The sequence below is a fragment of the Microtus oregoni genome, unplaced genomic scaffold (genome assembly GCF_018167655.1).
Source record: "Microtus oregoni isolate MIOR12 unplaced genomic scaffold, Mior012 000004F_ref0000308, whole genome shotgun sequence".
In the NCBI taxonomy this organism is placed as follows: Eukaryota; Metazoa; Chordata; class Mammalia; order Rodentia; family Cricetidae; genus Microtus; species Microtus oregoni.
The window spans coordinates 7,107,237-7,134,597 of NW_024543063.1; the positions used below are offsets into that span (position 1 = coordinate 7,107,237).

The 27,361-nt window shown below is 48.1% G+C and overlaps 1 protein-coding gene, 1 non-coding gene and 1 pseudogene across 5 annotated transcripts in view; 1 reads left to right on the plus strand and 2 right to left on the minus strand.

Moving 5' to 3' along the window:
- Agap1 (ArfGAP with GTPase domain, ankyrin repeat and PH domain 1) overlaps positions 1-27,361 on the minus strand; it is a 455,752-nt gene that overhangs the window by 390,527 nt on the left and 37,864 nt on the right. The window lies entirely within an intron of this gene.
- On the plus strand, positions 20,703-20,814 carry LOC121447714. The gene has a single exon (XR_005974239.1). It is a non-coding gene; the product is annotated as a U6 spliceosomal RNA (small nuclear RNA).
- Positions 23,369-24,430, minus strand: LOC121447186 (annotated as a pseudogene).

Genomic DNA, 27,361 nt, shown 5'->3' on the forward strand with positions numbered 1-27,361 from the left:
CGGTGGGGGCACACACCATGGCACAGGTACCCTCTGGAAGAACATTGGTGTGGGTGGTCAGCAACCACAGGACACGAGGACAGCCCTGGGGGAGAGCAAACAGGACACAGAAGCATCTGCTGATGGGGTCTGATGGAGGAAGGTCATTGGTTAAAAAAATAAAGAAACTGCTTGGTTGGCCCTAATAGGTTAAAACATAGGTGGGAGGAGTAAACAGAACAGAATGCTGGGAGGAAGAGGAAGTGAGCTCAGACTCGACAGCTCTCCTCTTGGGGGCAGACGCCTCAGAGAGACGCCATGCTCCCGGCTCCTGGGCAGACACACGCGATGAAGCTCCGACCCAGGATGGACGTAGGCTAGAATCTTCCCGGTAAGCGCACCTAGCTGTGCTACATAGAATATTAGAAATGGGCTAGTCCAGGTGCGAGAGTTAGCCTAGAAGAGGCTAGATAGAAATGAGCCAAGCAGTGTTTAAATGAATATAGTTTGTGTGTTGTTATTTCGGGCATAAGCTAGCAGGCGGTTGGGGTGTTGGGGACGCAGCCCCGCTGCTCCTATTACTACAGGGGTCCATGGGGAAGCCTTCAGGCCAGGGCTGCCCACAGGCCAAATGCCATTCCTAAAATACTCTTGAAGAAACCCCAAGTCACCAGGCGCAGCCGGAGTTCCGGCAGCTGGCATAGCCAGTTGACACAGAGGGCAGGGCAGTCTCCCCTTATTTTCGGGAGCTATGTTTCTTCATCGAGCTGTCAATCAAAGCACACTGAAGTTCAGACCCAATCACCAGCTACATCCCACTAACGCCAACAGCACACATTTGTGTGCAACTGGGACCTGCGGCTGTCCAAGACAGAAGGACAGCTGAGTGCTGACTGCATGTACCCTAGAGCGTGGTAAATAACCCATGTCCAGACAAGTGGCCCTGGAAATAACTTCTCAAAGGCCTAAGATGTACAGGAACCTAGCGGGTGGTATACACTTGTAGACCCAGCACTCAGGAGTCTGAGGACCATGAAAATGACCTTGTACCTAATATAAAACAAATTAAAATTTAAAATAAGTACTGGAAAAAGGCCAAGGTTAACAGGGTTACATATCAAGTGTACACGGTTAACACATCTGCTGTGGCCACAGGACTGTCCTACTGACAACAGTGCCTACTGCTGTGCAATCCAGTAAGGCTACCACAGCAGCACATGGCTGCTGCGCCCTCAAAATGAAACAGGGTCCCATATAGCCCAGGCTGGCCTCCAACTGGCTACATAGCTGGATGACCTTGTACTTCTCTGAGTGAGGATAAGTGATTACAGGTATGAGGCACCATGCCCAGGGCTTCATGCATCCTAGACAAGCACCCACCATCTAAGTATATCCCCAACACCTAAGAATGAATGGTTAATCGAATTTCACTAGCCAGAGGTAGCTAGTAACTGCCATACTGTAAGGCACTGAGTTGGGTAACTCCTGGATCCTCACAGCTACAAGCCAAAGACACCAAAGATTGCTCCAGTAAGTGAACAGAAGGAGCCAGCATGGTGGTGTACACCTGTGATCCCAGCACTGACGAAGCAGAGGCAGAAGGATTGCTGCTAGCTCCACGCCAGACAGGGATATATAAGCAAGAATTTGTTTCAAAATGTAATTTTTAAAAATAAATTAATAGAAGGTAGATGAAGAAGCAGACACTATGCATATAGCAGTTGAGTTTAAAATACATCCAAAAACTAAGTCAGCTGGGGGAGGGAACAGAAAAGGGGAAAAACGGATGGCTCGGTGCTGCTTACAAGCTTTTACAGTCCACAGGAAAGCGCTCCCTTCTCTGTGCGTTTGAAATGTTCAGGAATAAAACATTGTAGAAAAATAACTCAGTAGCCACACATCCTTGTAAAGTCTTTAAATCTAAGTCACATGACAACATTTCATTCGAGTCGAGAAGTGTCTTCACACGGCCATCAAACACAGGTTCCTTTCCTGCATCGCTCTATTAATTATGCCAAGCAGGGGTGAGCCCTGGGACTGCTGGGCAAAATGCCGAGAAGCTGAAGTTAACGAGGTGAGTCTCCCTTTCGCTCCCGAGAAAGATAACACAGAACTAAGTGGATCTCCTTCACTGCCTCCTCGGTCTACGAGTGCCATAGAGTCAATGGCATGTTCATATGGCCCTGGGTGACAGTCCAGGCTCACACTTAGCCACGCATCATGGCTAAATGCAAGTACCTGAAGTCCAGGAACAACGCGCACTATACAGCACGGCAGAGCATCAGTCAGTACAGAACAGAATCTGCAGGAAGCTGTCAGCTGGTCTCGAGTATTGGCTCTCAACAACTGGAACATGGCCCTGCGTGGAGGCACCTGCTGCCTCCCAGGCCTTACTGTAGTCAGAATCAATGTCGTGGGAAACGATAGTAATAGCAGTCACTTCCCCGGGGAGTATGCCTGCTCAGAGCAAGCTGGAAGCTGACATTTAAATCCAGCTCGCAGGCAACATCACAGGCTCTCTCGGTGCTAAGTAGATGGCGTCTGTAAGGTTCAACAGGTACCGGCGAGGGCTGTGGTCACAAACAGAGCTTCAAAGGTCGTGCAGACTGGAAAGAAATGGTACTTACAAAAAAGGACCAGTGATCTCTTGGGAACCACATGCCAGGTGCAGCACCACACACTCACAATAAAGGCCCAGTAGAGGTACCATGGAGAGCCAGGCTTTGGGAATACAAGACCCCTTCTGCATCATCTGACTTCTATCGACAGCCAAGTGACAGTGACCCAGGGCAAGCTCCTTAAGCTACCCAAGCCTCAGCTTTTTATTTGTAGAGACAGTAACAATATCTACTTCACAGAGGTACTGAGAGTTAAATCAAACAGCACAGTTAAGCCATGAGCACAGCACCCAACAGAGAAGCCCCAAAGTGCAAAGGCTGTCCTATGTGTCTGTCTTGTCTCTGTTCCCCCTCCATCTCTCTCTCTGCCCCTCCCTCCCCCAAACTCCATTCAGGTGCTCCTCCCTAAGCCATAATAAAGGTCATTACAATGAATATGGAGAAGTTAGTCAGAAATCCAAACTTATCTCATGCAAAGAACAAGATGCCCTGTATTAAGAAGAAAAAGTCCCTGAGTTACAATCTATAAAAGAAAAGGTCATAAAGCTCTAAGGTCAGGCTGGAAAAACAGAACAGTGTGTCTTGAGGACCCTGGATCCAATTACTCACTGACTTCCGCCAAGTGCCTTAGCGTCCACCCCATCAGGGCTATGGAACTAGAGAAACAGAGACTTTTCCAGCAGTGAAGACAACCATAGTGCAGGCGCTTTAAGAGGCTGAACTACCAAACAGACAGGAAGAGAAGAAAAGGCAAAGGACAGAAACCGCAGAGGGTAGGCGGGCAGCACTGACCTAAGGGCAGAGGCTAGGGCTGGCGAACCTCCAGCCCCAAACCTCACCCTAGCAGAGTGAGTGCACCTTCTGGCCCAGGCATGGCATGGAAACTTGAGGCGAAAGCTGAAGCCATGCCAGAAAGCAAGCAAGCAGGCAAGCGTGCCATCACAGCCCACTGCACAGATGGCAATGGAGGGGCCCCGCAAGGAGAAACAGAGCAAGGACCACAGGGTGCAGACTGGCTGCACCGGCCTGGTTCTGGAAGATGACTTCATGGTTTCATCCTGAGGAGGGCTTGGAATCGGAATCGCAAGGTAGCAATAGACTTGAGGGGGTGGGCTGGGCTGAGGGTGAAAAAGAGAACACACCCCTCACACATCATGTTCAAGGACATGAGCCATCCTTACCACTCAAGAAGGGCTTTCTCTCTCTGCTGCAAACTGCAGAGGGGCCGTCTGCAGAGACACAACAATAGAAGGCCTGTATCCCATCCCGCTCCCACCCACAGCCGTGAGAAGGATCCCCATACACTGTAATCACTTGATTACAGTCATAATACGCTCTGATTTGACTACACAGCTCGCTTATTATGGCATGAAAAAAATAGAGGTGCAGTTTCAATTACACTTCATGTAAGAGATGAATAAAAGGAATCGCTTTCAGTCGTGGTAAACGGGTGCGAAAGTTCATTAAACGTCGATTCCTTTAAGTCGACTGCTTGAAATAATCCTCTACAGAAGAAATTTTAATGTGTACTTACCCCAGTCTCTAAGCCCGAATATTTTGTCACCATTTACGGAGATTAGCGTTTTTATTAATTTTGGCAAAGCTGTTATATTAACTGGTTTGCTTTGGATAAGCTCATCCAGGGACGACCCGGAGAGTTAAGTTAAATCTAAAAGCCTCCATCCTGTAAAACAAGACAAAAGTCCAACTTGGGAGGGCTAAAGTCATCCCAGCCAGACTAGAAGCTAGTAACAGGACAGGCTCAACTCAAACCCACCAACAGCTTTTAAATCAAAGGCCTTTGCTTCTGCCTAAATTGCTAGGTCAATTAGAATTCTAATCCAAAAATGGTACTTAATGGGCCCTCATTAGGGTTCACAAATACTTGTCTAATGCTGAGTCTGTTGTTTAATCCTCCCCACATCCTTACCAGAGAAGCTGCTGAGCCCCAGCCTAAGAACTCTGGCTAGGCCCAGGCTGTCTAGGATGAGGCCTCAACCTCCCCTCCTCCCCTCTCACCTACCCTCCAGTTCAGGCGCAAAGGAAGGAAGTAGGAGATAAGGGGTAGCTGTCACTAGGTACACACAGCTACCAACTGCAGGACTGCATACTCCTATTAAAAGCTGGTCATGTGGTGCACAGGTATAACTCCAAGCGCTGAGGAGGCACACAGGTGGACCCCTGGAGCAAGTGGAAGGTTGGTGACTCCAGGCCAGTGAGAAACCCTGTCTTCCCGGCACACGTCTGAGCACTGTCCGGTGGGGAAGTCACAGCAGTGTGAGCTTGAGGCAGCTGTTGACTTTGTATCCACAGTAAAGAAACAGATTGAGGAATATTAGTTACTATGTAGCTGGCTTCCTCCTTTTGATACAGTCCACTGCCCCAAGCTAGGGAAGGATTCATGCCACCCACTATGGCACTGACTGGCAATCCACCTCAAACCAATCAAGATAGTCTCCTAGACAGGCATGCTCAGAGGCTCATCTCCCAGGAGATTCTATACCCTGTCAAGTTGGCATGAGATAAACCATCACACTAAATTCCCCTAAAATCAGCACGGTTAGTACATCCAGAACACTAAGACCATAAGAAGACATACCACAGAATGAGTGACTGCAGATACCTAGTATCCGTGAGGGACACGTACACCTCAACAATAACAGACAGCCCAATGTAAACATGCACAAAAACCTTAAAAGGCAATTCTCCTAAGAAGATAGACAAAGAGACGAAAGTCCCAGAAAAAACTGTTGGCCTCTATTAGGAGAGCTCAAAAGCACAATGAGACACCCTTCCCACCAGCTGAGGAAGCCCAGTGAAAGAGACACAGTAACAGTGTGCAAGGGTGTAGAGAAACTACAGCCCCCAGAGCCTGCTGCTGGGAACTAACGACAGTCAAAAGGCAGAAGTAACCCAGGGCCTACCAACAGACAAATGGATGAGCAAAAGGAGACACACACAATAATGGGGGTGTTCCACCCCACCTTTAAGAAATTCTGATACATACTACAACATGAGTGAGGCTTAAATGTATTACAGTAAATAAAAAATAAAAATAAAGAAAAGCCAGTCAGAGGGGCCACATATTACATGTTTCCATTTATATGAAACTGACAGAATAAGTAAATCCACAGAAATTAAATGTTGCCAAGGTTACAAGAAAAAAGAATCTGAGAATGCCCACTAAAGGGTATAAGTTACTTAGAAGTGACACCAAAAAAAAAAACCAGAATCAGATAGTACTCATAATGCATAAAAATCTTTCAACACTTTTATGAAAATTGTATTTTTTAATCATGTGGAGGGGCACACTTAAATGCTGTGCCCACAGAGGTTAGATGAGAAGATTGGATCCTCTAAATCTGGAGTTACAGAAGGTTGTAACAGGCCTGATATGGTGCTGGGAACTGAACTCAGGTCCTCTGCAAGAACAGTATACACTCTTAACGGCTGAGCCATCTCTCAGCCCTAAGGCTGTATGCTTTGGAGAATGGAGTTTAAATGGGTCACTGGGATATAACTCAGGAAAGATCCATCTTTCCTCCCACCCATTCCTCTTCCTCCCTTCTCTGCTTCCAGCATGAGATGGGCATTTCTGTTCTGTCATGTTGAACATATTCTAATGGTTCTTAATATAAAAACCTGGAGTCTGCTATCGGGGATGAAAGCTGAAGACTCAGGAGAACCAGAGCAGCCAGTAGAGTTCATACCCCTCTCTACCAATGCTCAGACCAAAGGGGCAATCCTATCCTCAAACTGCATTGCGCTCCTGTCTCCTCCTGCCTTATATTACTCCCTCTGCCCAACCATATCACTCCTGTCTCTATTTCCCTAGTGCTAGGATTAAAGGTGTGGGATCCCAAGAGCTGGGATCACCTCTGTGTGAGCTCTGTTTCTCTTTTAGACTGGATCAATTTCATAGAGCCCAGAGAGGCTGTGAACTAACAGAGATCCCTCTGGCTCTGTCTCCTGAGTACTAGGATTAAAGGTGTGTACCACCACCTGGCCTCTAGTGTCTTAGCTCTGCACTCTGATCTTCAGGCAAGCTCTATTTGTTAAAACACAAACAAAATATCACCATATTGCCATGCCTTCCCCACCAGTATGCATGGGCATGGCCCCAAACATGGAACAGTATAGCCACCAGACTATGGCCTGACACCTCTGAAACCATAGACTAAAAGAAGTATTTCTTTCCTAAGTAGCTGCTGTAGGGTCTTTTACCACAGCAAGGACAATCTAACACAATCCTCAGAAAGTGGGACTAGTGAATGGTCCCTGAGGATATGTGCTTGAAGGAGCACAGAAAGTCTCCTCTCTTGTCTCCTGGCCATGAAAGGTGCATTTCCCCTTCTATACTCTGCTGTCTTGTCGGGTAGCCACAGGCCCACACAACTGACTCAACCAATGATAGACCAGTACCTCTAAAACTATGAGCCGCTGCCAACAACAACAATAACAAAACAAAGCAAAACCCACAGCTCTCAAACTCAAATGAGTAAGAATTTATTCCGAGGCCAAATACGAGTGACCACGGTCCAGGAACACAGGCTTGGGTTGCCCTGGATACTAAGAGCGACCACGGCACAGGAACACAAGGTTCAGGTTGCCCTGGATACTATGTTTCAATGTAGTAACCCTTTCATGAAGAGTTCCTAGCAAGAGAATAAAGAAAGTTAAAAATCAAGACACCTTTTAGAAACAGTGGTGGAAACCTCAGACAGGGAGATCTCACCATAGACTCAGATTCTGTCTAATGCTATGCTTAGCCTTGGGTGGGGGCAGCTAGTAGTGTACATCCCAAACCATCTGCCTACTCTCTCTCACAGGAACTTAAGTCACACAGAGGTGAGCCAAAATGTCTACTGGGACGAATGAGGGCCCAAGATCATCGGGCTCTGGACCCACAACAGTCCACCATCTTACACTGTGCTTTTCCTAATCAGTCTTCGTATCCAAATGAAGACCTATCGGCATCAGGTTTTCATCAAAGGTTAACTTTTCCTAAGGGCGTTCACTAGCTTGTTCGTTCTCTCTCTCTCTCTCTCTCTCTCTCTCTCTCTCTCTGTGTGTGTGTGTGTGTGTGTGTGTGTGTGTGTGTGTGTGTGCGCACGCGCGCGTGTTTTACTGGCCTTACACCAGACAGAACAGCTTCTGATGAAGGCCCCTCCATACTAATCAGTCACCAAGGGCAGCGTCACCAGCATGGAAGCTATGCTTGTCACAGGCATGCACGAGGACACATAAGACACCAGTGCTCGCTTCACTAAACAATCTCCCACATTTTCCCAAAACTCCCAAATTACCCCATTATCATTTGGTTGGTAACATTTTTTTTAAATCTTTAATAAACTGTGTCATGAACATTTCCTTATGAAAAGCAGACCTCACAGGGTTCAGATCTTTGTGTGTTCTACTTCTACCCAGGCACCCTGGGGCTTCTTGTGAACCAATTTATACTCAGCTCCGCGGCTACCAGCATGGCCATGTAACTGTAAATTACCAGGGTGTGGCAAGCGGGTGCATCTTTCAAATCCAGCATCTTGAGGTTGAGTCTTCAGTGAGGGATGCAGCCCTGTCCATCAGAACACTGATTTTACGGGAAAGACAGACAGGGTTTCCTGGAAGTCCATGTGAGAGGAAGTGGGAAAGCCTCTCTGGGGTCCTCTTATTGCTCCTGAAGTCAGGAAAGGGGAAAGTTGGGTTAAAGGAGAGAGGGAAAGGAAGTGGACAGAAACATGAGAACATTCTGGAAGGCCTCACTATTTTCAAGGGCTCTGGAGGTCAAATTGCAAAATATTTGGTTTGTCTGATCACACTTTATTCTTAGAACCAACTGTATGCAAAAAGAGGTGCTGGGAGAAATGGACAAAGCAAAGAAAGCACCAAGAGCAAACGCTCAGCAGAGAGAGATGGACGAGAGTGCAGAGGGCAGGAATGCTTTCACAGGAAAGGCGGTAATTTTAAAAGGGGAAGGGACAGCAAAAAATGCCCAGTGGGTGAAGCACTTGCTATGCAAGGCTAAAGACCTGAGTTTAATCCCTAGCACCCAGCAAAGAGAGGGAGAACGGACTCCACAAAGCTGTCCTCCAGCCTCCACACACACTGGCACACCCAGACATGTGCTCAATAACTTTTTTAAGTTTTTTTTGGGGGGGAGTGATAACAGTTATTGGTGTAAACATTAAAAGGTAACAAATCAGTAATAACAGGGGGAAATAATACACAAACACACACACATGCACACACCAGCTTCTGAGAACCTTAGTCTTCCCCACACAAGTGCATACTACGACAGTATGCCTGCAGTAGTCAGGGCTCTCTAAAGAAACAGAGCTGATAAAATGAGCAGCTTACATGCTCTGCCTGGACAGTGCGACAGCAGCTGTCTCCAGACTGAAAGCCCAAGAATACATGGTTGTTTCTGATGTGGGACTGGATGTCTCAGTATCCCAGTCTGGTGCTAGCATCTTAAAAGACTCCTAGAAGCTACTGATCTCCAGTCTATGTTGGAATCCTAAAGAAGCAGGTTCTAACACCACAGAAGGAGTGTTTCTGCAACTGGATGGATGAACTTGCCCTAAGAGTGAGGGCAAGCAGGGAAAACCAGCAAAAACTTCCTTCTTCCATGTCCTTTTATAAGGGCTGCCACCAGAAAGCATGACACGGACTTAAGGGTTAGTATTCCCACCTCAAATGACCCATCCAATCAAATGCCCAGCTGCTTGGGTGCCAGTTGATTCCAGATGGAGTCAAACCGGCAACAGAGATTAGCCATCAAAATACCCTATGGCCAAGCACACCTTTTCTCCACCCCTCTGTCAGGCAAACCATCCCAATGACAAACTAGGCAGAGTTCAGGAAGATTCTGAAGCCCACCACACACACACACACACACACACGGTACCACCAGGTAACAAATGGGATGAGGCTAGGGCCCTGCCGGGCACATCTGCCTATCATGACCCAGCAGTCAATTGAAACCTATCATTTCAACAAACTCACTTGTCCAGAGCCACAAAGCCTCCTGTACACAGGGACCCAGGGAAGCACCAAGAGGAACCTGAACTGCTGTGTGAGCACCAACAGTTAAAACTACGGTCACCTGCATCTACCTTCCCAGTAGATGTAAGACCTCCCTAGTCTTCACCCAAGACTGCTGCTTATGCAGACAGTTGTGTCGCCCCCCCCCCCCCCCGGGTACAGGCTGCTAACTCTGAGTCACAGGGCACACTGGGAAGACAAGCCTGCCTCCCATTCTCATCACCAATCCTAAAAGATCCCAGGCAAGAATGGTGGCTACTTGATGCTCACTAGCCTGGGAAAAGTATACCGCCAAAAACAAATAACACAGCCCTCAGTACAAAGTCACTTCACATTTCCAGTGAGGACTAACAAAAGACCATGCTAAAGGACCAGTCAAAACAAAACCCCTAAGGCACATCACACAGACTGGCAAAGTAACCACAGCAGACAAGGGCAAAGCCACAAGACAGTGGGTACATACCACTGACTGGCTGAACAGTGGAGAAAAACTTTCGTACTCCTGCTCTGTAGTCTTGCAGGCTGTCTTAGTCACTCTTCTACTGCTGGGAAGAGAGCCGTGATCAAGGCGACGCTTAGAAAGCATGTAACTGGGGCTTGCTTACAGTTTCTGAGGTTTAGTCCATCATCATCACGGCAAGGAGCATGGCAGCATGCATGGTGCTAGAGCAATAAGTAAGAACTGCATCCTAGTCTGCAGGCAGAAAGAGAGAGACTCTGGGCCTGGAGTGGGCTTTTGAAAGCCCACCCCCATTGACACACTTCCTCCAAGAAGGCCACACCTCTTAATCCTTCTAATCCTTTCAAATAGTGCCTTGTGATAAAGCATTCGAATGCATGGGCATATGGAGGCTGTTCTCATTCTAACCACCACACAGGGAGAATGGTTATAATCAGATGACTGTTTCCTGGGCAGCTGGTAAGCTATTGCAGCCACACACACATCCATCAACTTGGGCTGATTTCTCTGCACAGCTCATGACTTACTCACAGTGAGAGGCAGACAAGCAAGTGAATCAGGATGAGCTCCTACCAAGCTAAGCAGGCTGCTCCCCCCAGGCAGCCATCCTAGCCTATGTGCCTGGTTGAACAGGGCAAGGCCATAGATGACACCACTGGCCTCACTCCAAACTTTCTGGTTTGAGTCACCTGTTCCTCACAAGCCATGTGTAGCACAGGCCAGAATGTCACACCTCATCCTGAAAGGCCTGGGTGAGGGTGGTGAGGAGGCAGGATGAACTTGGCTTATGTCCTAAGGTCAACTTTCCTCTTTTCTACAGCTACTGAAGCAAGAGCTTCAACCAAGAACACAGAGGGCAGATGCGGACCAGAATTACCATAGGCCTGCTACTGGATCAGGACCTGACTCCTCATCAGTAGTCTCATTGGACGAGTCCCCAGTGGTCAACCAGGCTCACCAGCAAGCAGCTGTAAGCAATAAGTAAGTTCACAGCATCTCCAAGCACGCCTTCCTTCTCCCCTTGGGTCTCAATACATCTGCATCTCCTCAGAGAGACTTCAAGAAAGCTTCAGGTTCTCTCCTCACTGTCCAGTGTTCTCCTATGCACAACATCTTTGCATCCTCCAGTGCTCTCCTGCACAGTATCCTCCCATCCCCCAGTGTTCTCCTGCACAGTATCCTCCCATCCCCCAGTGTTCTCCTGCACAGTATCTTCCCATCCCCCAGTGTTCTCCTGCACAGTATCCTCCCATCCCCCAGTGTTCTCCTGCACAGTATCCTCCCATCCCCCAGTGCTCTCCTGCACAGTATCCTCCCATCCCCCAGTGTTCTCCTGATCATCATCCTTGCATCATCACTCAGAGCTCTCCTGCACAGTATCCTCCCATCCCCCAGTGTTCTCCTGCACAGTATCCTCCCATCCCCCAGTGCTCTCCTGCACAGTATCTTCCCATCCCCCAGTGCTCTCCTGCACAGTATCCTCCCATCCCCCAGTGTTCTCCTGCACAGTATCCTCCCATCCCCCAGTGTTCTCCTGCACAGTATCTTCCCATCCCCCAGTGTTCTCCTGCACAGTATCCTCCCATCCCCCAGTGTTCTCCTGCACAGTATCCTCCCATCCCCCAGTATTCTATTACACAGTATCCTCCCATCCCCCAGTGCTCTCCTGCACAGTATCCTCCCATCCCCCAGTGTTCTCCTGTACAGTATCCTCCCATCCCCCAGTGCTCTCCTGCACAGTATCCTCCCATCCCCCAGTGTTCTCCTGCACAGTATCCTCCCATCCCCCAGTGCTCTCCTGCACAGTATCCTCCCATCCCCCAGTGTTCTCCTGCACAGTATCCTCCCATCCCCCAGTGTTCTCCTGATCATCATCCTTGCATCATTACTCAGAGCTCTCCTGCACCGCATCCTCCCTCATAGCTCGTATGATGAGTAACTGCCATCAGCCCACAGACAGACATATCAATGATAGCAACCGGTACGTCGATGATGAGGTTCTGGTTTGCAGCAGGGTGTCACTTTGCCTTGTTGTATAGATGGCACAGAGTAGGCGTCTTCCACAATGCAACCAACCAATTGGGGTGATCTTCCCAAATCAGCCAAGCAGCAAGCTGCCTAGCTAAGTAGTATGCATCTTATTCCAGTGACACAGAAATGGTGATTAACCCAATCATGGCTTCACTGTGGGAGGGGAGTCACAGAACAAGTCCATGACTGTGATTCACATCTACCTCCTCTGATAAAAACTCAGGACCACACAACTCCCACAGAGCCAGGATCCACGCTTGGATATTTGGTGATACAGGGCACACTGCATCTGTGTTCGTCACTCGCAATAGTAAACTCTCCCATGAGGTCCAGCCCTGGGTGTACCATTTCTGGGCTCCACCCAGTCCACCTGAGCTTGTTATCCGTGTCTACCTGCAGAGGCCAGGCTGATGGTGGCCTTTATTTAGACACTCAAAATGGAGCCTGTTGTGAACAGTGTCAGGGGACTAGGAGGTAGGCAGCAGGCTTTCTGCATCACAGGAGGGAGGGGGACGGTGAGAGCACACTGCATACAAACAAGCTGGTGGCTCCTTTAAGAAGAAATACCTTCTCACGAGCCAAGGTCCCTGAGGATGGCTCCATTTGTGGAACAAAACTGAGCACCAACTCCGTCGAGTGTTATGGTGCTAGCCATGAACGATATCATCCCCACCTTCAGAGCCCTGCCTGCTCTACAGCATACCTGACCATGGCTCCCTAGGCCCAGGGCCCAGACAGCTGGAAAACCAACTTTTTTGCTGTTTGTTTTTTGAGAAAGGGTTTCTCTATGTAGTGCTAGCTTTCCTAGAACTCAGTCTGTAGACCAGGCTGGCCTCAGACTCACAGAGATCCACCTGCCTCTGCCTCCCAAGTGCTGGGATTAAAGGCGTGTGCGCCATTACCCATCTAAGCACTGAACTTTTATTGGCCAAAGAAAAGGCAATTTACAGCAAATTCCAAAACACTATCCCAAATGCAACAAGGCTCACTGGGGTACCTGGAACTTCCAACTTCAGGGCTCCTATAAGACACACTTGTTTTTCTCTCTAGAGAATGGCCGAACAGAACCTGGACGGTGGCAAGATAGTGGAACGAGCTGTAACATGGAAGCTTGGGTGGCTGTGGTGTTTCCTTTCCTTCTCAGGAATATTCCAAGTGTGCCCAGAACGCCCAGGGGATGGTGCCTGGGCCCACCCCATAGCTGCAATCAAGAGCTCAGACATTATACGATAGAGAGACAGACCGCACTGTAAATGTCATTCCGCCAACTCCTGCAAACTTCCTACATAAACATCCTGGATAAGCAGGCAGAGCAGCTGAGCAGCCCGTGCTGCCCAGCCTAAGCACGGCACTAATTAAAACCCAACGCTTGAGAGCACGTTCCTAATTGCCCGCAAATTAATGTACTGTCCCATGGCTCCCTGCCTTCAATGCACCTCTCATGTGTGAAGATGGCGAGCTTCCCTTGGAGGGTGCTTCGGCAAGTCCCCTGCAGCCACCTGAAATTCCCTACAACAGTTCCCCTTGAAAGTTGCATCCAGGTAAGAAGAGCCTCTGTCCACCCAGGAGAGCTGACCTCAGGCCAAGTGGGGCAAAATGGAGCCTAAGAAAGGTGCTGATGGACCGAGCCAAGGCTAACTGAAGGAAACGTGACCTCAGCTGCTGATCAGAGAAGCCATCCTACATGGCTCCTCTCCCTGAGGGATCCTTGCCCTGGGTCCAACAAAATCCAAGCCCTGGAAGGGTCTCAATGATCCTACTGGGGCTCTGAATGGAAACTGCTCACTGGTGCCAGCACTGACGAGACTCATACAGAGAGGCCAAGGTTTCCAAATGTCAACCAAGGCTGGCAAAATGGCTCAGAAGATTAAAGTGCTCGCCACCACCCCCAGGACCTACATGGAAGAAGGAAAGAACGGACTACCTCTGGATGTCCTCTGACCTCACATCTGTACCGTGGCACATGCACACATCTAAGAAATAAATGAAACAAAAATGTCAAGCAACAGGACCGGGGACACAAACATACTGGCAGTGGTGGAGATGTTGAGTCCAGCATCAGCAGCGCCCATGCAGCAGGCCACTAGTATGAGCAGAAGACCTTAGCACAAGTCTCGACCGATCCTCAAAGACAGGGGCTGATGCTACCTGCAGATGCATCTCACAGTGAAGGCCTGGCTAGTCTCGCAGTAATCCAGACTCGGCCTCTCACATGCTAGGAATACAGGCATGGACTGTCATTCCCAGCTCTGTACTGCTGTTCTCAGTTAATAACTTTAAAAATGAAAAAGGGAAGTGACGCGACCATATACAAAGGAATGGGGCGCAGTAAAAACAGTCACAGAACAGCCTCGTGGGCAGGAATATTAAAATGGTGAGTGTTGCCCGTCAGGTGCTAAGATGCACACAGCACGGCATGGGGCTTTACTTCTTTTATTAAAAAAAGAGAGACAGAGACAGAGAAGTGGAGAGACAGAGCGTCAGAGACACAGAGAGGCACAGAAAGATATACACAGAGAAAAAGAAGGCACTCACAGTGAACAGCAGCTACCCACAGGTTTGTAGAAGATTAGCCAGCAGCCGGGTGGTGGTGGCGCACGCCTTTGATCCCAGCACTTGGGAGGCAGAGGTAGGCGGATCTCTGTGAGTTCGAGACCAGCCTGGTCTACAAGTGCTAGCTCCAGGACAGGCTCCAAAACCACAGAGAAACCCTGTCTCGAAAAACCAAAAAAAAAAAAAGAAGATTAGCCAGCAATGCAATTCCCCAGGGACACACCAAGCTAGGTCAGGTCTGTATCTAAGAACAGGGGCTGGATGGGGAGGGCCACACTGGCTGATGAATACCCCCATTTCCTCTGAACCTCAATTAGGGTCCTCCTCCTAACAAAGAAATACGCTCCAGGGACCTATACTCTACCCTCTGGGAGACAGGAAGGATACCAGTTTCGTTGGGCTTTAGGTACAAGGCTCCTCCCAACCACCTCCTACCTTGGCACATCAACCACCTAAGCCAACCTCTTCTAGTACAAGCTCTTTACACACAATCTACACCATTTCCAAAGAACTACACCCCAAAAAGGAAGCCACAGAGTCTCAGTCACTGCCTGCGCTCCCAGTGCCCCAAGACGGCCTAACTCAGAGCAGGGCAGGTGTCCCAAGGCAGGCCTTCAGGAAGTTTGTTTACAAAGGGCCAAATGTACTGCAGACCAGAGCCACAGACAATAGGTAACTAAGGGGCAGAGCCCAGTGCTAAGAACAAGAACCCCAGACTACACTCTGCTGCCCCCTCCCTCTAAGACTCCTGTGTATGGAACACACGGGTAATTCTCTAGCCACCTGGGCACACCTTCGTGTGCATGTGCAAACTCTCCACCACACACCTCAGCCTAACAGAGGGGCCTCATTCAGGGCGTCCACATCCCAGAGCAGGGCCAGAACCATGACAGAGCCAGTGCTTCTGAAAGCCGCTGAAGCACACAGAGCCAGTGTTTTGACAAAGGTCAGAAAACCCTAAGGGAAGGAGGAGAGAGTGAGCTAGCCGGCCTTGGTGGGTTGCATCACTTCTCACACCACTGAAGCAGGAGGCCTAAGACTGGATGTCACCTGTGGGTACTATTCCACAGAGGAGAACTAGTAGGCTGTGTACTTTGTACCCAAAGGACAGCCCTTGGCTGTTTCTGAAGCCATTGGAGCTTCCCAGCACTCCTCCCGTCCTCATAGAAACACAGTCGGGCGTGGAATCCGCCTGCGCTCTCCACCGCTGAATGCTCAGAGACCCCAGCATCTGCCTGTCAGCTGCACTGTAAGCTTGCCTGCCCTTGAGAACCTGGCCCCACTCTGCAACATGAGGACGTGAGTGACTCACATGGGGTGTCTATAATTATATACATCATGGGGATGTATATAATTCCTGGGCAAAACAGATGTCCTACCACATAGTATGCAAGTCATATGGTCACAAAACATGATGATGTATTGCCAGCACTAAAGGATGTAAGTGCTAGGGCTTCAGATAAGTAGGAGTCACAGGGCCCGCTGGCCCCGTAACTACTACCTGCTTGTCTGGGTCTTTGGCTACCCTTCATTCAAACCAAATTTTTCTTTATACAGGCAGCAGGCTCCGTGACTCAGTATACACACAGAAGAGGAAGTAAGATAGTAAAACGTAGGTGATAAATAGGAAAGACTGTATGTACCTCCCTCCAAACCCAGCCAATGGCAAAGAGGAGGAAGTGACCTGGGATGAGGGATGTAAGAAAGACGACTTCTACAATAATCAACTTTATATGGAAAAACAAAAAACCCAGGATAGCCAAAACAATCTTATACAATAAAGGATCATCTGGAGGCATTACCATCCCGGACTTCAAACTCTATTACAGAGCTACAGTATTGAAAACAGCTTGGTATTGGCATAAAAACAGAGAAGTCGACCAATGGAATCGAATAGAAGACCCTGACTTTAACCCACAAACATATGAACACCTGATTTTCGATAAAGGAGCTAAAAGTATACAATGGAAAAAAAGAGAGCATCTTCAACAAATTGTGCTGGCATAACTGGATGTCAATCTGTAAAAGAATGAAAATAGACCCATATCTATCACCATGCACAAAACTCAAGTCCAAATGGATTAAAGACCTCAATATCAGTCCGAACACACTGAACCTGATAGAAGAGAAAGTGGGAAATACTCTACAACACATGGGCACAGGAGACCACTTCCTACGTATAACCCCAGCAGCACAGACATTAAGGGCATCAATGAATAAATGGGACCTCCTGAGACTGAGAAGCTTCTGTAAAGCAAGGGACACTGTCACTAAGACAAAAAGGCAACCCACTGACTGGGAGAAGATCTTCACCAACCCTGCAACTGACAAAGGTCTGATCTCCAAAATATATAAAGAACTCAAGAAACTAGACCGTAAAAGGCTAATCAACCCAATTATAAAATGGGGCACTGAGTTGAACAGAGAATTCTCAACAGAAGAAGTTCAAATGGCCAAAAGACACTTAAGATCATGCTCAACTTCCTTAGCGATCAAGACAACTTTAAGATACCATCTTACACCTGTCAGAATGGCTAAAATAAAAAACACCAATGATAGCCTTTGCTGGAGAGGTTGTGGAGAAAGGGGTACACTCATCCATTGCTGGTGGGAATGCAAACTTGTGCAACCACTCTGGAAAGCAGTGTGGCGGTTTCTCAGGAAATTTGGGATCAACCTACCCCTGGACCCAGCAATACCACTCTTGGGAATATACCCAAGAAATGCCCTATCATACAACAAAAGTATATGCTCAACTATATTCATAGCAGCATTGTTTTTAATAGCCAGAACCTGGAAACAACCGAGATGCCCTTCAATGGAAGAATGGATGAAGAAAGTATGGAATATATACATATTAGAGTACTACTCAGCAGTAAAAAACAAGGACTTCTTGAATTTTGCATACAAATGGACGGAAATAGAAAACACTATCCTGAGTGAAGTAAGCCAGACCCAAAAAGAGGAACATGGGATGTACTCACTCATATTTGGTTTCTAGCCATAAATAAAGGACATTGAGCCTATAATTTGTGATCCTAGAGAAGCTAAATATGAAGGTGAATCCAAAGAAAAACATACAGGCATCCTCCTGAATATTAACCTTCATCAGGCGATGAAAGGAGACAGAGACAGAGACCCACATTGGAGCACCGGACTGAAATCTCAAGGTCCAAATCAGGAGCAGAAGGAGACAGAGCACGAGCAAAGAACTCAGGACCGCGAGGGGTGCACCCACACACTGAGACAATGGGGATGTTCTATCGGGAACTCACCAAGGCCAGCTGGCCTGGGTCTGAAAAAAGCATGGGATAAAACCGGACTTGCTGAACATAGCGGACAATGAGGACTACTGAGAACTCAAGAACAATGGCAATGGGTTTTGATCCTACTGCACGTACTGGCTTTGTGGGAGCCTAGGCAGTTTGGATGCTCACCTTACTAGACCTGGATGGAGGTGGGCGGTCCTTGGACTTCCCACAGGGCAGGGAACCCTGATTGCTCTTTGGGCTGATGAGGGAGGGGGACTTGATCTGGGGAGAGGGAGGGAAATAGGAGGCGGTGGCGGGGAGGAGGCAGAAATCTTTAATTAATTAAAAAAACAAAGACGACTTCTAGCCTATTGACTGGACTGCCATTTTTTTATAGACTGGCACCTGATCTCAGAGGATAAATTGCCTCGCTCTCCACTCTGCTCCAGCACTAGTTATGATGATGTGGGGGTCTCATTCCCTACATTGTGACAGAACTCTGAGCAAGCCCCATGCAGAATGACCGAGATACACAGACACAAAGACAGGGAGTGCAGAGCAAGTAGGGGAAACATTTAAAGCTTGCTCCTCTAATAGTGGATTCCTCACCTCTGTGTTAATACATCTATATGGCAACAGCAGGTTTTGCCTGTGCAGGTTTGAAAAGCTGACCTCCCTCAGCCTGCTGTGTCATGGGCCTCTGTTCAATGTACTAGGATGACTTATCAAAAACACTGGGAATGTGACCGGCTTCCCTCACCATTTTACGGGTATGTTCAGACACCCAGGATGGGGAAGCTGAGAGGGGCCCAGGCACATTCTCTAGAGCTATGGGAGGTTGGGAAACAATTCAGATGTCAACAGACATCTTGAGGAAGGGGGGACACCTGACCAAGCACCCTGAACAAATCTGTAAGGAGGACAGAGGGGACTTGAGGACCTGTGAGCAGGGACTGCAGGTGACTTAACCTGGTAGAAAGCACTGTTTCTTGCCAATTGCTCATTATTCCTGTCCCAGCTTTTCCAGATATCTTCCTCTCCCTATAAAAAACCAAACATAGATACACGTATGCACATCCTGAGGCCAGCCACACACTACCAGAGATGCCTGGGACATTGTGACCTCCCTCACCCACCCAAGAATGCAGGCTGGCTACAGAGACCGACATCTATGGTCAACCCTGCCCTCTAGGTCCCGCTTGTGCCAGGACCCTCCCCCACTTCTTGCCTTGGCAGCTAATCATCCATTAAGCACCAGTTGGAGCTCAGATATTTTGCTGATAAATCAATGTATATTAAAAGGCAGTCAGGGCCTTTCAAGACCAAAAGAGCCCAAGCTAAGTACAGCTCTGTCTGTGATGGGGCACATCCCACAGGGCAAGACTGGAGCGTCACAGGCAGATGTGGATGGGGTCTGACGGCCTGGTTTTGTGTGTCAACGTGACACAGCTAGAGTCACCAGAGGAAAGAGACTCAGGAGAGATCTCCATGAGATCCAGGTGTAAGATATTTTCTCATGTAATGATCAAGTGGGGAGTGCCCAGTCTATGGTGGGTGATGCCATCCCTGAGCTGGTTGTCCTGGGCTCTGTAATAAAACAGGCTAAGCAAGCCAGTAAGCAGCACCCCTCCGTGGCCTCTGCACCAGTTCCTGCCTCCGAAATCCTGCCCTGTTTGAGTTCCTGTCCTGACTTCCTTCAGTGAAAACAGCAATGATGAAGTGTAGACCTAATAAACGCTTCCCTCCCCTACTTGCTTTTTGGTCATGGTGTTTCGTCGCAGCAATAGAAACCTTAAGACAGAGTCTAAAGGGAGCACTAGAGCAGCCATTTCCAGACGTGGGGTCAGAAAAACCAAAAAGAAAACCCTACCACTAGTAATGGTACAACTCTAGAGATACATGTCCAGCAGCCTCAGGGAGCAATTGGCTTCCAGAACTGAGAAAGCCTATCTAAATGGGGCAGTGGGTGGAGGAAACCCCATCACCATTCGTCTGCTTCCCTTCTTGTAGTGCCTCAAGGCCCAGGCAAGCTTCAACTCCTAGAGTCCAACTGTGCCCTAAGGGACTAGAGCTGAGACTTCCCATACTGACCAGAAGGACCTCACTAAGAGCAGAATGGATGCATAGATGGAGCCAGACTGTATGAATGAATGAAGATTCTCTCTCTCTCTCTCTCTCTCTCTCTCTCTCTCTCTCTCTCTCTGTGTGTGTGTGTGTGTGTGTGTGTCTGTGTGTCTGTGTGTGTGTGTGTGTGTCTGTGTGTGTACTACGCAGTGTATGTGAGGGCCCCTGTGTCCACGTTTGGAGCAGGACAGGACATCCATTATGTCCACTGCTCTCTGCACACTGCCTAGAGACACGGTCTCTCACTTTACCAGAAGCTCACCATTTCTGCAAGGATGATTCAAGATCCACCTGTCTCCACATCACAACATTGGGGTCAAAGGCTCATGCGGCTATGTCCAGCTTTTTCTCAGGGGCCAGGGGTTCAAACTCAGGTCCTCCTGCTCGCAGACCTCATGCCTGCCCAATGAGCCATCTCCCCGGCCCCTGACTGCACTATTTCAATATAACGAAGAGGTGAGTTAAAATCATTTTAACCAACACCAGTACTATTAAGAGCCTTCTGAGCCCGATGCCCAGTGAGTGGTTCTGGGAGTGCCCACAGCACACGTGCATGGGTCATGTTTCCACCCAACAGATTGCCATCTAAACCTCCAACGGGCGGGCAGTCACAGGGTAAGAAAAGATAGGCTTAGACAGCGAGCTGACTATGATCACTATGGTAGCACAGACTAAGACTGAAGCAATACAGAGAAGACTGGCATGTGCCCTGTGCACGGATGACATATTAAGCCGTGAAGCAGTCCATACTAAAGATGGGGAGGCAGGCTATGTAAACTGCATGGGCATAATGCATGCGTGTCAAAGGGCCTGCTTGCTTCCTTACACCACACTAGTTAACTTAGCCAAATTTAGTTACAATTATCATTAAAAACTTCTGCCCATAAGGACACTATAACCAGAAGTAACCGGAAACAAAGCAGTTCTGAAACCCGAGACCAACAGCCTCTCTGGGATCCACATTCCAGCAGAGAGACAGATTCTCCCCTTAGGTGGACTGGAAATTCAAGTCCAACAGCTTGGCCAAGGAAGGCCTGCAAGGAGAACTCCTGGCTACAAAGAGAACCTCAGGTTCAGGGCATCTATAATGGGAGGAGGTAGTCCAGAAACCATGTCCAGCTCCACCAGGTACAGGACACACCGAAGGCCCAGTGCACACAGACCAGATGTGAACAAGCCTGGGTGCACAAAGTAAACAGAGGGAGGGGTTCACAGGCTGGCCAATTAGCTCCGCTCAAAGATTCCCAATCAGTTAGAACATTACTCCCAACCTCTGGTTCAGTCAGGAGCAACTGTCAGGACCACCACACACACATACACCACAAAAGTATCCTGTCCTTCTACCTGGCCCACTACCTAAACAGAGACACTGCACAGGGAAGAAAGGCAGTCATTGGTGGGACACGGGCTGTCACAGACACAGGGCGCACAGCTCGCAGCCTACACTTGGAGGTTCCACTCCGTCCGTACTGCAGTCTCCACCCAGCTTCAACAGCCTGGGAAGAGAAGATCATCCTCCCAGGAAACCACACACCCGAGACTTCTGATCACTCAGAAAGGCGAGTGACCCCTTCACACACAGAGTGTCATTTCAACATCTAAGAGTCTTTGTGGTGAGCTTCACCCAAATGCCTGTCACTCAACCCCTTGGCATTCAAGCATCCTGGATTGAATAAAGGTGTGAGTGACTTGGCAGTCAGCACTGGAGGGTTAGGATAGAGACAGACCAGGCCCAACCTGATGTAGGACCCGAGGGTGTCCTGGACAACAGATATATGAATCAGATTGAGGCTAGATACAGGTATGTTACCTTAGGGTGCAATTCTCTAGTCTCTCTATGCATCTAAAGAGCGCATGCAACCAGTGGACACCAAAAGTCCATCTCCCAGGACCAGGGCAGACTTGGTGTGGCCCTTCCTCCACACCACCATCCCCTAAAAGAATGCAGAGGCAACAGCAGGACCTTCCAACAGACCCAAACAGCATGGCAGAAACTGAGGAGGCAGAGCTGACAGAGCAGCTCACTCATAGGTCGGCTGGCCATCCCTCTTTGCTAGCAGAGCCTGCAGCAAAGCTATAGGCCAGGGAGAGCCCCATGTGGCCAGGCAGGACCACACCCCTCACCTGGATGCTCACACATCCTGTCTTCGGGTTAAGATATGTGAGTAAGAGAACTGTCAATACCCGGCCGGAGTTCACCCTTCTCCATCACAGCATGTCCCACAAAAGAAGGGAACCCACTGGGGTCTTTTATTACGAGAAATGGCTGGCTGCATTTTAGCCATGGGTATTTCTTACCGAAGCTCAGCTCCCAGCTCCCTGGCCCAAGAAAGTCCCCACACAGAACCTGCAGGTCATGCAGTGCTGCTATGGCTGGCATGCCTACCCGGCACCCCACTGTATCCTTTCTTCAGGGAAGCCCTGAGGCACTACACCCTGGGCAGGACAGGACCACACAATGTTCAGGACCTACTGTGGCTCAACTGGCCCAACAGGTCTCAGCACTCCTGAACAGGAAATGACAGTCAATGGCAAGAACTCAGTGGGAGTGCCCAAAGCCCTAAAAGCACAGACAAAATTGCCACTGAAATCTGATAGCCAGGATAGCACAGGTAAAAGCGGGTTGGGTGTCTCTTTTAAGAGCCACTGAGGCCACTGTTAGGAGAGCGGGTGTGGGTGGGGGTGCAGGAGAGAAAGTAACACTGGACTAATGCCCCACCTGTGTTAGGAGATAACTCCAGTCTGCAGTGAAGTTGAAGGTCATGGCGACTCTAAGAATTTGGAGAGATGTTTACAGTCCAGGAAACACAACTATTTCACAAATGGACAGAAAATAAGAATGTAACAATGACTAGGTGGGTAAAAGATCTCGCCGTGCAAGCATGAGGACCTGAGTTCAAGCCCACAGAACCCAAGTAGGGTAGTGAGTGTTTATACTCCCAGAGTTCCTACTGCAAGGTGAGAGGCAGAGGCAGGAGAATGTCCAGCAGCTCAAGGACCGGCTAGCCTGGAGTACACAACACAGCAGCAAAGAACAAAGACTCAAAACAAGGTAAAGGTGAGGACCGGCACCTGGGACTGACCTCTGACCTCACACACATGCACACATGTGCACACGTGCACAGATACACACACACACACACACACAATAATTCTTTTAAGAAGATCATATGAAAAATCCTCTCAGAGTAGCATATTTTTAAATGATTTCAAAAGCTAGGTACATGGTTTATAAGCATTTTTTTAATGAAAATTTTCAGAGAAAAAATGCTGTAACTTTATTTACAAATCTGTCTGTAAATGACAAATTACAAAGTTGCCTGTAAATGACAGGATTTTAAACTGTGACTCTGCCACATGAGATTAAGGGAAAAATACAGCAATTTTATACTTAATGTATTAAGTATTACAAGTATTACATTTTGATATTTAAATTATCCTAGAAGAAGCAGAGTACAAGTCCTGTTAAACCTCCTCTTTCTGCTTCTGCTCTGGCTGACGTGGAAAGGAACCTGAGCTGTAGGCAGCTGGGAGATCTCCCCCTGGTTTTATGTGTGCATCTCAAGGGTCGGAGGAGAATCAGAACCGGTCCGCTGCTCTGCTGGCCACTGCTCGGATATTGCCATACACCTTTGATGGAGGATTTCCTAGGATAAGGTTGCAAATGGCAGTTCTCGCCATCTTAATGTTCTGGAACGAGCCGAGAATGTGAACTTTCACATCTGCCAAAACAATCCGCGTCCGTGTCACATTCTCTATGGTAAATTTGGTTTTTCCTCCTTTGCCAGCAATTCTTCCTATTGCCCTTGACAGGTGGTCTCCTTTTAAGGGCTTAACATCGGTTATCTCAAAAGACTCCAGGAAGAGGTCGCCCAGCCTGATAAGTGCAAGTGTATCCTCCACCTGAAATCCAAGAACAAAGGCCTTCACGAAGTCGGCCGCTTTGGTCAGGGCACTGACATCCTTGGTTCTTTACAAGTCCTGATTTCTACATTTCTTGATTTCAGGTTAAAGCGTATCTGAAGCCCCAAATGTTCCACTATCGGAGTAAATATCTTCATTCAGTTCTCTTTAATGGTGTGTATCTGTTAGCGTGTACGGGAATCCTTCTCATTTCTTCTTTTTCAGCCAGGAGCTGCTCGCCTGAGAGCGGCGGGAAGATCGGCATCTTTGCTGGCTGTGCCTCCTCTGTGTCCACGCTGCTGGCATCTCCGTCCTGTCCCACCTCTGACTGCCGCTCGGCCTGTCGCTTCTTCAGCCGCCGGCTCCCTCTGCGCCTGACGGGAGTGAAGCCGTCCTCCATCCCGGAGTTCTGCGTCTCCATCTCGGCTATGTTCGAACCGAGTGAGTCGGTTTATAAGCATATTTTGAACTCTGAATGTATATATCAAACATACATTATTATCAGGTGGTTTTGAAGGAGTTCCACACCAGGCTAGAGGTTTCCTGGTACTGTTTGATGAGCACTAGCAGAAAGGACACAAGCTTTTCTTTGGGGCACTAGAGGCTGAGAGCTGATAGGTTCCTCAGATCTGCTGCAAACAAAACAGCCTGAAGCCACAGGTAGACAGCCCACCAACACTTCCTTCCATCTAGCGACTCTACTTCACTTGTCTACAGGAAGGGCTCTCTGAAGGCCAAGCCAAGTCCCTAAGCCCTGCACCCTCGAAACTTTAACACCTGCTCTGACAAGTAGTCCCATGGGGCCCCCACTGCACGGACTGCATTTTGCTCCCTACATTCTGCTCTGAATTCCAATATTATGAATGAATAAGAGAAGAACAGAAAACACACCTACAGTTCTGGTCCAAACTGCAGTACCCTGTTTTCACAAAAAGTATCAAGTCCTCATTCATCAGGTTATGTCTTCCTTTTAAAATCAACCTCTGATCGAACATTAACATCACTGGCATCATCATCGTCATCATCACCATCATCGTCGTCATCGTTGTCATCATCATCATCATCGTCATCATCGTCATCGTCGTCATCATCATCATCATCGTCATCATCATCATCGTCGTCATCATCATCATCGTCATCATTGTCATCATCATCATCGTCATCATCATCATCATCGTCGTCATCATCATCGTCATCGTCGTCATCGTCGTCATCATCATCGTCATCATCATCATTGTCATCATACCCATAGTCATCATTGTCATCATCATCAGCGTCATCATTGTCATCATTAGCGTCATCATTATCATCATCATCATCATCATTGTCATCATCATCATCATTGTCATCATTATCATCATCATCATCATCGTCATCATCATCATCGTCATCATTATCATCATCATCATCATCATCATCATTGTCATCATCATCATCATTGTCATCATCATAATCATCATTGTCATCATCATCATTGTCATCATCATCATCATTGTCATCATTAGCGTCATCATTATCATCATCATCATCATCATCATCATTGTCATCATCATCATTCATGCAGCCATTAAAAATTAGGCAGAACCAAATTGGAGGTTTGTACTGTGGACTTCTAACATAGAATGTTATACAGCAGTGAAAATGAAAAGTACAGGTACATAACCCAAAGCCCTATTTAGCCCAAAAAAAAAATTAAATAACCAGTTGAGTTGCTCTGGTTTAAAGCTCACAGAAATGGGCAAACCAGGTACACCGAGAGATGAGTTGAGAGGCAAGAGGTAGTAAATGACCTGTGGAAGGGGAAACACCGATTCCATTGACAGGAGGTACTGGGGACACTGGAAGGGTCTAGAAAGCATACAGCATGGCATCTCAAAGAGGACAAAATTTTCATGTCTAGAGGTTGGCGGCAGGTGCTCAGGTGACCAGTCAGTCACACCCAGCCCTCAAGCTGGGCTGTGCTGTTAAATTAGAAACTCCCAGGAGGTCATCTACCTGCCACCACTGAGCTGCATCCTCAATCTTGCCTTTTCTTGTATATAATTTTTGCGGTGCTATTAATGCTATCTGAAGCAGAGACAATCCAATGGGTTCCAGAAAGTTCTACCAGAGAAGATGACATTCCTATAACACATCTCTTCCCTAGCAGCATTTGAATACAATACTGTTCACAGGGGAGTGCTGGCACAGCAGCAGCCCCGAGGCTGCATGGAGGTTTCCAGAAACAATCAGGACCACCGTCTAAATTCAGAAACAGGAGCCGACGCCGGATCTCTGTTTCCCTGTTCCACCCGAAAGCTTGTGTGCAGGAACACAGGTGCTCCAAAGCAATGTAACATGAAACCCTCATCACTCTAAAAAGCTGCCAATCACACATGACCAGGCTTTTCTCTCTGCCTCCCACCAGGGGGAAAAAAGAAAAAGAAAAATCAGTTTTCAAAAGCTGCAATAAAGTAATAACTCTTTAAAAACCATTTCCCACTAATACAAAATTTTAAAAAGTTTTTAAAATGCTGTAATAAACAGAAAATTTCAAAAGTATCTTTCCTCTGGTGTTTTTGTCTCCTTTGGGTGATCTGACTACCAGAATGGGGCTTCGTTAAATCTTGCACAGTACACTAAATGTCTTAAACTTGACTTCAAAAAGGTCCCTAAAAAAGAGGCCCCATCAAAAAGAGGGAACTATGCTTGGGAAGGAAGAAAGGAGAGAGGGAGGGAAAGAGGGAGAGAAGAAGGGGGGATTCTCAGATAAGCAAAGATAGTTCAGCCTGCAAGAAGGAAAGCGGGGAGCTCCCTCAGTGGGAAGAACCACTCATCATTGCCCCACGGCCTCCACAACAGGGACAGCCAAGAGTGCAACTCTGGGCTCAGGGACCACCCTTCCACCTCTGTGTGAGGATATGCACAGACACACACAATCACCCCCGAATGGGGAGGCTCCTCCAGAGCCAGGGAGAGAAAGCACATTCTGACTGTGCCTCTGGCAGCCTGGTGGAACAGGACCACTCAGGGAACAAAGCCACTCTTCCCTCACAGACACAGCATGCTTCCGCTACAAACCACTCTTATCCTGCCCAGGAAACTCAGATTCCACACACAAGGTCTGTAGAGCCATAAACATGTCTCCACATCACAATACAGATTAGATTTTGTTATTGTTTTAAATACAGATTCTCCTGAAAGACAAAGTGGCCTCAAACGCACTCAGTAGTGCTGGGATCACCGTATGCACCACCACATCCAGTTTACACCATGCTGGGGACTGAACCAGGACCTTATGCACAGCTCAGGTACTCTACCAACTGAACTGCAACTCTGATTTGGATCGTATAAGGAATCTCTGCACCTGAGAAAAAACAAAGACAAACACAGAGCACAGACTGAGTGGCCAATGGTTA